This window comes from Aegilops tauschii, chromosome 7 (genome assembly GCF_002575655.3).
Source record: "Aegilops tauschii subsp. strangulata cultivar AL8/78 chromosome 7, Aet v6.0, whole genome shotgun sequence".
Classification (NCBI taxonomy): Eukaryota; Viridiplantae; Streptophyta; class Magnoliopsida; order Poales; family Poaceae; genus Aegilops; species Aegilops tauschii.
The window spans coordinates 608,371,536-608,382,329 of record NC_053041.3 but is presented as its reverse complement, the minus strand read 5'-3'; positions in this window follow the sequence as shown (position 1 = coordinate 608,382,329).

The window sequence follows — 10,794 nt, the reverse complement described above, 5'->3', positions numbered from 1 at the left end:
AGATGATGATGATGATAAATTTCCATTTTTTTTGCGGAAGAGATGATAAATGATGATGATTGTTGGATCATGGTAAATGACGATGATGATGATGGCTTTTTTATGCTTCGATGATTGTTACATGATGATAGATGACGAATATATTGTGATGTACTTAATTATTGTCACGGTGCAGGTTCTGTGGTGTTCCATCTTGGTGAAGTGATCGGCGTAGGAGCTGTTGGTCCCCGGTCGTCCGTCTGCTATTCGAATACTTCCTCTACAGCCGAGGGTGAGCTACGAATCATGTGACTAGATTTCATTCTCAAGTCAACTGGCGTAACCTAGGCGTCTCCCGTCCGAAAGGGTTGCATCGATAAATATGCATTCAATTGCATATTTATCACCGCAGCTCTTTTGGATTGTCCAGCGTTTTCCACGGACAGCCCGAGGATGTGTAGATTGGGTATGTTCTCCATGTTCTACCCCGTTCCGAGACAGGATTTCGGCGGCGCCTCCCCATTGTTCTCCGGAGCACATTCTCTCGGCTATTTGCCGAGACGTGTATCTGGAGAACAGCGGGGAGGTGCTGCCGAAATTTTGTCTCGGAACGGGGTAGAATGGAGAACGTACTCAATCTACACATCCTCGGGTGGGATTAGGACCCATCTTTACCTATTAGAGATGTAGGTGGATTAAACGCGGTAGAAACTAAAAATTTGCATAAGAAGGCACCGGAGTTGATAGTCAAGCTAGAGAAGATCTTTCCGCCAGGCTTCTTTACACCGATGACACATCTCATTCTGTACCTCGCGAACGAGGTATTGTTGGGGGGGCCTGTGCAGAATCGCTGGCAGTACGGCCCTGAGAGACAGAACAAGCATCTCCGACAGAAATGTGGAAACAAAGCTAAGATTGAAGCTTCCATAGCTGAGGCAGTTATCCTAGAGGAGGTGTCAGACCTCAGGTCATCATACTATCCAGACCACGTTCCCCATCTGCATAACAAGGTGCCTCGATACAATATAGAAGAGCCGAATTATCAACCCAAGCTCTATCTATTCAACGCGCAAGGTGGGAGGGCTGGGGCCTCGAAACCTTATAACATGCCACGACAAGAGTGGGAGGACCTCATGTTCTATATCTTGCACAACATCAGGGAAGTTGAGGAAGTGTGGATGAGGTAATACCACTACACCATTCCTTTATGTCTTCCACATCATCATGTTTTATGTTCACTTAGTCCCGGTTTAACACCGGTTTTCTTTTTTTTAGTGATTTCGTTCAAGAGGAATGGACGGGAATGAATCCTCCTACTGAGGCGGAGGCACTTACTCTTCTCCGTCATGGAAACCCTGGACGTAAAAATTTTGTTGCTTGGTTCATGGAGAAAGTAATTGTCCACACTCTCCTATTAAATACCTAGTTCAACATTTATTAGTTAACTAATGCACGCAACAATTTCAATTATACTTGTAGGGAAAAGATCCGAACATATCTATGGATGATGAATTGAGATGGGTTTCCATGGGTTTTGACCCTGCCGTCATGACATGTAAAAAGTATGATGTGAATGGGTATCGCTTCCATACAGAGGATCACCAGAACAGCCGGCCTGATCCCAAAACTATAAATACCGGAGTGTACACCCCCGGTCAAAATTCAGTAGACTACTACGGAAGGGTACAAAATATATACGAGATTAAATTCCACCAAGGGCGCGAGACCCTAAGTCTGCCTGTGTTCAAATGTCGATGGTTCGATCCGCGGGAGGGGGTAAAACATACGCCTTCCATTGGTTTGGTCGAAGTTAAACCATCAACCGTCTATGCCGGAGCCGATCTCTTCATTGCGGCTACCCAAGCTACACAAGTATATTATCTGCCTTACCCATGCCAGAAAGAGTACCTAAAGGGTTGGGAAGTTGTGTTCAAGGTGTCGCCACATGGTAAGCTACCGAACCCGAATGAAGACGATTACTACAACATTAACCCCATGACATACGAGGGAGTGTTCTATCAAGAGAAACCTGATGATGATGATGTGGTTAGAAACGATGACGCTAGACCATTGGGTGATGATGATGTGGATCCAAACGACGACGAAGCACGGAATGATGGTGAGACCATTGTCAACGAAAATGACATACTTATGCTAGAAAAGTTAAACTTAGACGCTGACGACGAGGAAGAGCCTCCACCTCCGTCAGACAACGAAGATTATATGATTGATAGTGATGATGAGACGGACTGAGAAAGAGGTTACAACAGTGATGATTCATATGGTTTCTAGCAGATGTACGTGTCAAGTCTTTTTTTCTATAGTTTAGGAATATGCCTTTTATGCCTTTTTATTAATGTGTTTATTTTCATGCCTTTTCCTTCATTTCATTAATTTACTAATTGCTTATTCTCTTTTCAATGCAGGTTCGTGGAACATGGGCAAGGGGAAGGCCGACGGCGTGGGTTTCCTACGCAAGGTCGTTGGCCTGCCTAGTCGGAGTGGTCGAGCACGTAATCCTCCCCCCGGCTACTTGACGATGACTCCTCACAGGGAGGTCGAGGGAGAGGTGCCCCTAGAGGAGGAGGGGGCGGGGGGAGAGCCCCTAGAGGGAGAGGTGGGGGGAGAGCCACTACAGGGGGTTGCGGCCAGAAAGAGCGCACCCTCACCGACTTAGGGGTGTTGTCTTCGAGGCCACCCTCTAGTGAGGTACCCTCCTCTGGTGAGGAGGAGGAGGAGGACGAGGCAGGCGAGGAGGAGGAGGTTCGGGATGGGGCCGAGGAGGAGGTGGAGGAGGAGGACGAGGAGGAGGAGGATGAGGAGGAGGTTGGGGAGGGGAAGGCAGGCGAGGAGGAGGGTGGTGGCGGGGATGATGGTGCTGGCGGGGAGGGGGTTGACAACAAGGGGTGGCTGCGTGGTAACGCAAAGCTACCAAAGCAGGTTCCTGCTACTGAGGAGCAGAAGTGGCTCATTGAGCCCACGGGGAAAGAGTAAGTGCCACTTTATAATAATTTCATTATTTTGCTTGTCACATGCTCATTCCGGTTGTTATTTATTTTGCTTGTCACATGCTAATAGTTCATTCTTTTGCAGCAACTGGATATATTCTAAAGGGGTCCGTATTCCCAACGGCCTCATCACCGTCCTGCTGAAGTTACACTGGCCGGAGTTGTACTGTCCGGATCCAGTCAGGCACCCGGACCATCGGGTCTTGGCCACGAGCTGGGAGCACTGGGAAGCGGCCCTCCACGCGGAGCATGGGACCCATGCCAAGGCTGTGATCACCACTTTCTGGGTGAGTTCTCTTCAGAAGCACAAGTCCATTCTAGTTTCATGAATGATTTAACTCATGGCTTCTTCCATTCTTGTTTCGTGCATGATTGTAGAAATTCTATCGAGTTCTCCCGGAGCACAGGGGCAGAGCGGACCAGATCGTGCTACGCCAATGCAAGAAGAAGGCCCGCCAGATGCAGTACGAGGTGCGCTATGTGGCCATCTCGACATACTACCACGACTATCTTGGTGTGAAGATGACCAAGGAAGAAGCGCGGAGGATGGCCATTACCTTGGAGAGGGACGAGTTCTTGGCGGTAAGTATAAAAGATTTTTCATTATGCTTTCATTACCTTGTGGTACATTTCACCGTTTCGTGTTGACATGTATTATGTAGGTGTGTCCAAATTGGTGTTATGGAAAAGACAAGTCCTGGGCGGCATTGGTGGATCTTTGGTGTGATGAGGCTGGAGCCTGGGCGGCTATGAGAGTCAAAAACAAGGCTAACCGAGGGAAGGAGGGAGTACATGCTCAGGGAAACCGAAACCACTATCTCCACAAGGCAGTTAATGTATGACTAGCTAACCCCATTAAACATTCTTCTTCTTCTATTTACCATCACTTTCTTATGTATGACTAACCTCTGTTTGGTGGTGCAGGAGGAGAAACTGAAGCGGCCGCTCTCACACATGCAGGCGTGGGAGATCGCCCATACGCGGAAGGACCCCAAGCCTGGCGAGCCCAAGTACTACGGCAAGAAGACCGCGGGGAGGAAGAAGGCCTACTCCGAAGGGTATCTGGCGTTACATCCTGACACACTTGACCCCATTGCGGCGGATCTGGACGAAAGGGTGGTGGTGGGCATGGGGCCGAAGGAGCATGATCGGGAGGCGGTTCTCGATGCTGTGATCACTCCGTCTATCTCCTACACACAGCTCCGTCGGATCGACCCGACCCTGAGCCAGCGCACGAGCACGCGCATGAGCAGTGCACCGTCACTGTCCCTCTTTCAGGAGCAGCAAACTATAAGTATTTTCCCTTTTATCTTCATTGTTCCCTTTATTTTCCGCATTTAGTAGTTTTATGAGTCTCATCATGTCATACTGTAGGCCTACATGGAGTACACACGCCAGGAGACCATGGCGTGGCACGACCGCCTTCATGCATACCATCAGTAGAGGGATCGCGAGATGCAGCACGCTTTTCAGGAAATGGCGGCCGGCAGGTGTCCTCAATGGCCATCAGCAGAGGGTCCTCCAGCACAACCAGTGCTGCTGACCTTTGAGGAGTTTGTGGCACAGAACGCTGGCCCCTGGCCGGTTAGTTCATCCCCAATCAATTCACCCAAAGCATGTCATGCCTTTCAACACAGTCTTATATCCCGTTAATATATCTTTTCAACATCCGGGGAACAAGTGCATCTACCGTTGGCGGTGGTCTTCGCAACACTCCCGAGACACGGAGCCCGACCACTCCGATCCACGGAGACGGAGGCGGAGGCGGTCTTGGCGGTAGCGCTGCCGCTAGCAGTGACGACCTGGGCTTCGGCGGTCTTGGCGGTGACGACCTCCGTGGTGCTCGACGTCCTGGCGCTTAAGCCTTTCTCGATGCTATGATACTTGCTTGTTCTCGATGCTATGATACTTGTATGCTTGTGATGATACTTATCTTATTGTTGTTTGTGAGATTCTTATATGCTTTGTGGTGATGATACTTATATGTGTGATGCTTTGCGATGCTTCTTAGCGATGCCAATTTGTTGTATGATGCTGTGTATATGCTGTTTGTTCTATATGCTATTTGTTATATATTCAAATGAATTGCGCTGAAAAGAAACAGAAAAAAGAAAAAAAACTGGACAGAATCTATGCCGACGGCTTGGCCGTCGGCATAGACCTGGCGTGAGCTCCCAGTGGACGACACGTGAAAACTATGCCGACGGCTAGGCCGTCGGCATAGGCCTGGCGTGAGCTCCCAGTGGCCGACACGTGGGACGTCTATGCCGACGGCCAGGCCGTCGGCATAGACCTGCCCCAGGAGCGCCCAGTATCTGACACGTGGCGTGTCTATGCCGACGCCTAGCCGTCGGCATAATTTCAAACTAAGCCGACGGCTGGGCCGTCGGCATAGACACGCCCATGCTAAACGGCGTCTCGCCACGTGGCGAGAAGCCATTGGGCAGCACTTGACGGCGGCCGCCGTTAGGCGATGACGTTGCCGACGGCTAAGGCCGTCGACATAGATGTACGGCCACCGTCGGCATAGGGTCTATGCCGATGGCTTTTCTATGCCGACGGTCATCCTGGCTATGCCGACGGATATGTTGCCGACGGCCCTATGCCGACGGGGGCCGTCGGCATAGGCCTGACCCGACGGCTAGTCATGGCTATGCCGACGGCCCTGGCCATCGGCATAGGGTGCGATTCCGGTAGTGACACCCTCCCTTAATCACAAGTTTGTCAAGTTGAGATTATGCTTGAATTCTTCAAAACTTCTTGTGGGTAATGGTTTTGTGAAGCCATCTGCAACTTGATCTCTGGAATGCACAAAACGAATTTTCAACTGTCGATTTGCAACTCTTTCTCTGACAAAGTGGAAATCAATTTCAATATACTTCGTTCTTGCATGGAACACTGGATTTGCAGATAGATAGGTAACACCAAGGTTATCACACCATAAACATGGAGCTTTGGTGCTCTTTACACCAAGTTCCCTCAACATAGACTGCACCCAAATAATTTCTGCCGTAGCATTTGCAAGTGCCTTGTACTCAGCTTCTATACTTGACCTCGATACAGTAGCCTGTTTCTTTGCACACCATGATGTTAGGTTAGGCCCAAAAAATACTGCAAACCCACCAGTGGAGCGTCTGTCATCTATGCATCCTGCGCAATCAGAGTCTGAAAAAGCACTGACTAGAGTGGATGGAGATTTACTGAAAGTAAGACCAAGATTCATAGTATTTTTCACATATCTTACTATACGGTTAGCAGTAGTCCAATGAACTGTGGTGGGTGCATGAAGAAATTGGCATACTTTGTTAATAGCAAATGAAATATCAGGTTTTGTCAGAGTCAAGTACTGAAGTGCTCCTACCAGACTTCTATAGTTTGTACTGTCCTCTTGATTCAAGAGATATCCTTCTATGAGTGACAGTTTTTCTGAGCTGGACAAGGGAGTTGGTGAGAGTTTACATCCTTGTAGACCAACTCTTCTTACTAGATCAGCATCTCAGCACTTAGATCATTCAGAAGTCCCGTTATTGCTTCATCAGAGGAACTGTGACAAATATATCATCAATATAAATAGGAACAAGCATGGAGGTATTTGACCTATTGTAAATAAGCAGTGATGTATAACACTTTGATGGGACAAAACCAAGTGCTTGCAGTTTCTGACTTAGGCGTGAGTACCATGCCCTGGGAGCCTGCTTTAAACCATATAGAGCTTTATCAAGTTTGCACACATGTAGTGGTGAGTTTTTGTTCACAAACCCAGGAGGTTGCTTCATGTATACTTCCTCTTCCAGAATGCCATGAAGAAACGCATTCTGCACATCTAGCTGTCTAAGACTCCATCCCTTGGAAATAACAATAGACAAAACGAGACGAATAGTGCCAGCTTTAACGACAATACTAAATGTGTCCTCATAGTCTATGTCATACCGTTGTTTGAATCCCTTTGAAACAAGTTGTGCTTTGTAACGATCTATTGATCCATCAGACTTCCTTTTGATGCGGAAAACACATTTGCAATCAATTAAATTTTACTTTGCCGTGGAGGCACCGGATGCCACGTTTTATTTTTCTTCAGTGCCGAATATTCTTCTTCCATGGCCTTTCTCCAACATGCATCATTCAATGCCTCTTCAACCATACTAGGTTCACCTGTAGAACAACAAGCCAGACCAAACTTTGTTTTATAGTTAACAGGTTGAATTACCCCTTTTTGGAGACGAGTACGTGGCTGCACAGGCGAAGCTGCACCAGTTCTAGGCGCAGGGGATGCCGCAGCAGATCCTGAGCTAGATGCGCCTGGCACCGTCCCTACGACATCCCTCATGCCGGGATCTTCTGTGGCTTCACCGCCTAAGGAGCCGGCTGCAGGCGGCACAGAAGATCTCGTGCGTGCTACCGCTACATCATTTGGAAATGATTACGAGGGACCAGTGCCGGATCCCAAGCCTGTGGGCCCCGTCGAATCCGTGCGGGGTTGCGCACCCGACGCAGGTGTCTATCGGTGCGTGTAGCAGTGGGGTCCATCTGCTGGCCAGCGCCTCTCAGGCAGACACGTGGTCTCCTCGGATTGGCACGGTCTCTGCTTTGACGAGTCCCAGGAGTCCGCGTGTCGCCTGGAGGGACGCCGATGCCACGCTTAGCAGGCGACGCGGTTTCTGGCATGCTGGCGCCATGCAGCTGCACAGACTCCAAGGTGGATGGCCTGGGCAGGTGCTGCAGCAGCGATCCCGTGGAGGATTTGCCTCCCAAATCTGGACACATCAAATATTGCCCATTGGGACTGATTTCTTGATCATTTTGGGCGATTTATTCACCAGTTTCGCCAACGTTTCTTCTGCTGCATCACCACAGAGCTCATGCACACGGTTATGAGGATTGGTCAATGATGGATCAACACAATTATTATCCCCCCTTTGATGAAAACCGGTGAGGTGAGAAGGCGGAAGCAAAATTTCTTGACGAAGTAAGGCACTAGTGTTTGGATGGAGATCAGCAAAGGGAAACTTGGTTTCATCAAAGACTACATCATGTGAAATATAGACACGGCCAGTAGAGACATCTAGGCATTTGACACCTTTGTGCATAGCACTGTAGCCAATGAAAACAAACTGCTTGGATCGAAACATAAGTTTGCGGTTGTTGTACGGTCTAAGGTTAGGCCAACAAGCGCATCCAAACACACGGAGAGAAGTGTAGTCTGGTTTGGTATGGAGGAGTTTTTCCGGTGGGTGTTTCATTGTTGAGGACATGACTTGGAAGCATATTAATGATGTGAACAGTGGTGAGAAAAGCCACATCCCAAAAGTTTATGGGCATGGAGGCGCCAGCAAGAAGGGCCAAACCAACTTCTACAATGTGACGATGTTTGTGTTCAGCCGACCCATTTTGCTGATGAGCGTGAGGGCAAGACACATGATGAGAGATGCCAAGTTCTTGAAAGAATGAGTTGAGCTTCTCATACTCACACCCCCCCCCTAATCAGATTGAAGGGCAAGAATTTTACTATCAAACTCTCGTTCAACGAGTGCTTGGAAGTTACGAAAAACTTGGAATACTTCGGATCGTTTCTTGAGAAGATAGATCCACGAATATTTGCTATAGTCATCTATGAAGCTCACATAGTATGTGTGTCTACCAACAGAGGACGGGGCAGGCCCCCACACATCAGAAAAAATAAGTTGCAACGGTTTGGTAGAAACAATAGTAGAAATTGGATAAGGGAACTGATGACTTTTTGCTCTTTGGCATGAATCACAAATAGTTTCAATATCACGCTCTCCAGCATATGGGAGCTTATTTTTCCTAAGCACTCGTTCAACTAAATAAAAAGCTGCATGTCCTGATCGATCGTGCCACCGTGTAGAGGATAACTTGGTGGCACTAAAAACTTGTTTATTGAATCTTCTTCTAAGCTTCGGAATCAAGGGGTAAAGCCCGTGAACGCATCTACCTTGATACAGTACCTTCCTCATTACCTGATCCTTGATCAAAAACAAGAAAGGGTGAAACTCAAGGAAGACATGATTATCAATGGCAATGCGATGAACAAAGAGACGATTTTTGGATGCACTAGGGACATGCAGAATTTTTCGAAGATGAATTGGTCGATGAGGGGTTTTAATAATGGAGTGACCAACATGACAGATCTTCATACCTTCTCCACTGGCGGTGTGAATGTGGTCTTGGCCGCGGTACTTCTCCCGCATGGTCACCTTCTCGAGTTCACCGGTAATGTGGTTCGTAGCGCCACTGTCCACGTACCAGTTTGTGTCCATGCCATACGATCCATCAGCAGCGGCAGACACCTTCTCATCTTGAGAGGGGTCATCATCATCGTCGAATCTGTACTAGCAATCCTTGGCTGAGTGGCCAGGTTTGCCGCAGGTCTGGCACCGGATGGCATCTGGGCGCGACCGGTTGGAGGAGCTGTTGCGGCGACCCTTATTTTTGTTGGAGGAGGGCCGTCCGCCACCGCCGTTGTTGCCATGTGGGTTGTTGTTGCCGGTGTTGGAGCCGCTGGTGTGCCTGCCCTTGCTGTGCCCCCGGTGACGAGAGCCACCACCACGACCGCACATGGCCAAAGTTGGCGGAGGACTTGAAGCCGCCGCCAGAGTGACCCCCTTAGTAGAGGGAAACCCTTTGGTCGAAGTTGTTGATCATGGCGAACAGGTCGTCGAGCGAGACGGGTGTGGTGCGGGCATCGAGCACGGAGACGAGGGGCTTGTACACCATGTCGAGGGCGGCGATGATTTAGGAGACGAGTTCGCCATCTCCGAGCAGCTTGTCGGCCGCTGCGAGCTCATATAAAAGTGAGCGCATGTGCCCGAAGAAGCTGACCACGGGCTGCGTCCCCTTCTGCGCGTTGGCGAGGGCGACACGAATGATGTTGACGCGAGACAGGGACTGTGACGAAAACATGTTCGACAGTGCTGTCCAAAGATCTTGTGCGTGGGCATCGTCGTGACCTGCACAAGTACCTCCTTGGACAGGTTATTCAGGAGGTATCCTAGTACCTGCTGATCCTCAAGGATCCAGATTGCATGAAGGGGGTTCGGTAAGGTCTCCTCCTTCCCGTACTTGTCCTTGGTGACGACGACTTTGGCTGGCTCGGGCATGGAGCCGTCGACGTAGCCGAAGAAGCCCGCACCACAGAGCTGCGGCGTGATCTGAGTCCGCCAGAGGATGTAGTTGGTGCGAGTCAGCTTCTCGGTGACCTGACCAGAGAGGCTAACAGGCGCGGCGCTGGAGGAGGCGGCCATGGCGGAAGCGGGGGGTGGTGGATGGGATAGCAGATGCGATGTGGAAGAGTTAGGCTGATACCATGTGAAAACTGGCGTTAACGTCGTACCTAGCTTTGGCCGACGGCTTCGTGTTAATATAACGGGGCACAACTCACCGAATCTTGTACATGGTTAGGATTACAACTTGTGTGACAAGGGATAAGAAGATAGAGAGATAGCGTTGTTACAGAGATAAACTATATGCTAACAACCTGACCTATCTTCGTCGGACTACCCTTGGAATACAAGTCATCAATCTGTCACGACTAGGCAGGCACACGTTGCTTAACACGATTCTCACACATCTTATCCAACCTATTCTCGCCGTCGAGGGTTGCGACATCATAGAGTAATGATCCAGAATATACCTCCGTTTCAGTTTACAAGTCCTACGCGTATACCTAGGTTATCAATTTTATCACCCTAATATAAACTATATAACATAAAAATTATATCGTTTGAAACTAGAACATCTGAAGTTTATATTGATATATTTTTTGTAATATATGACTTGTATTAGGTTG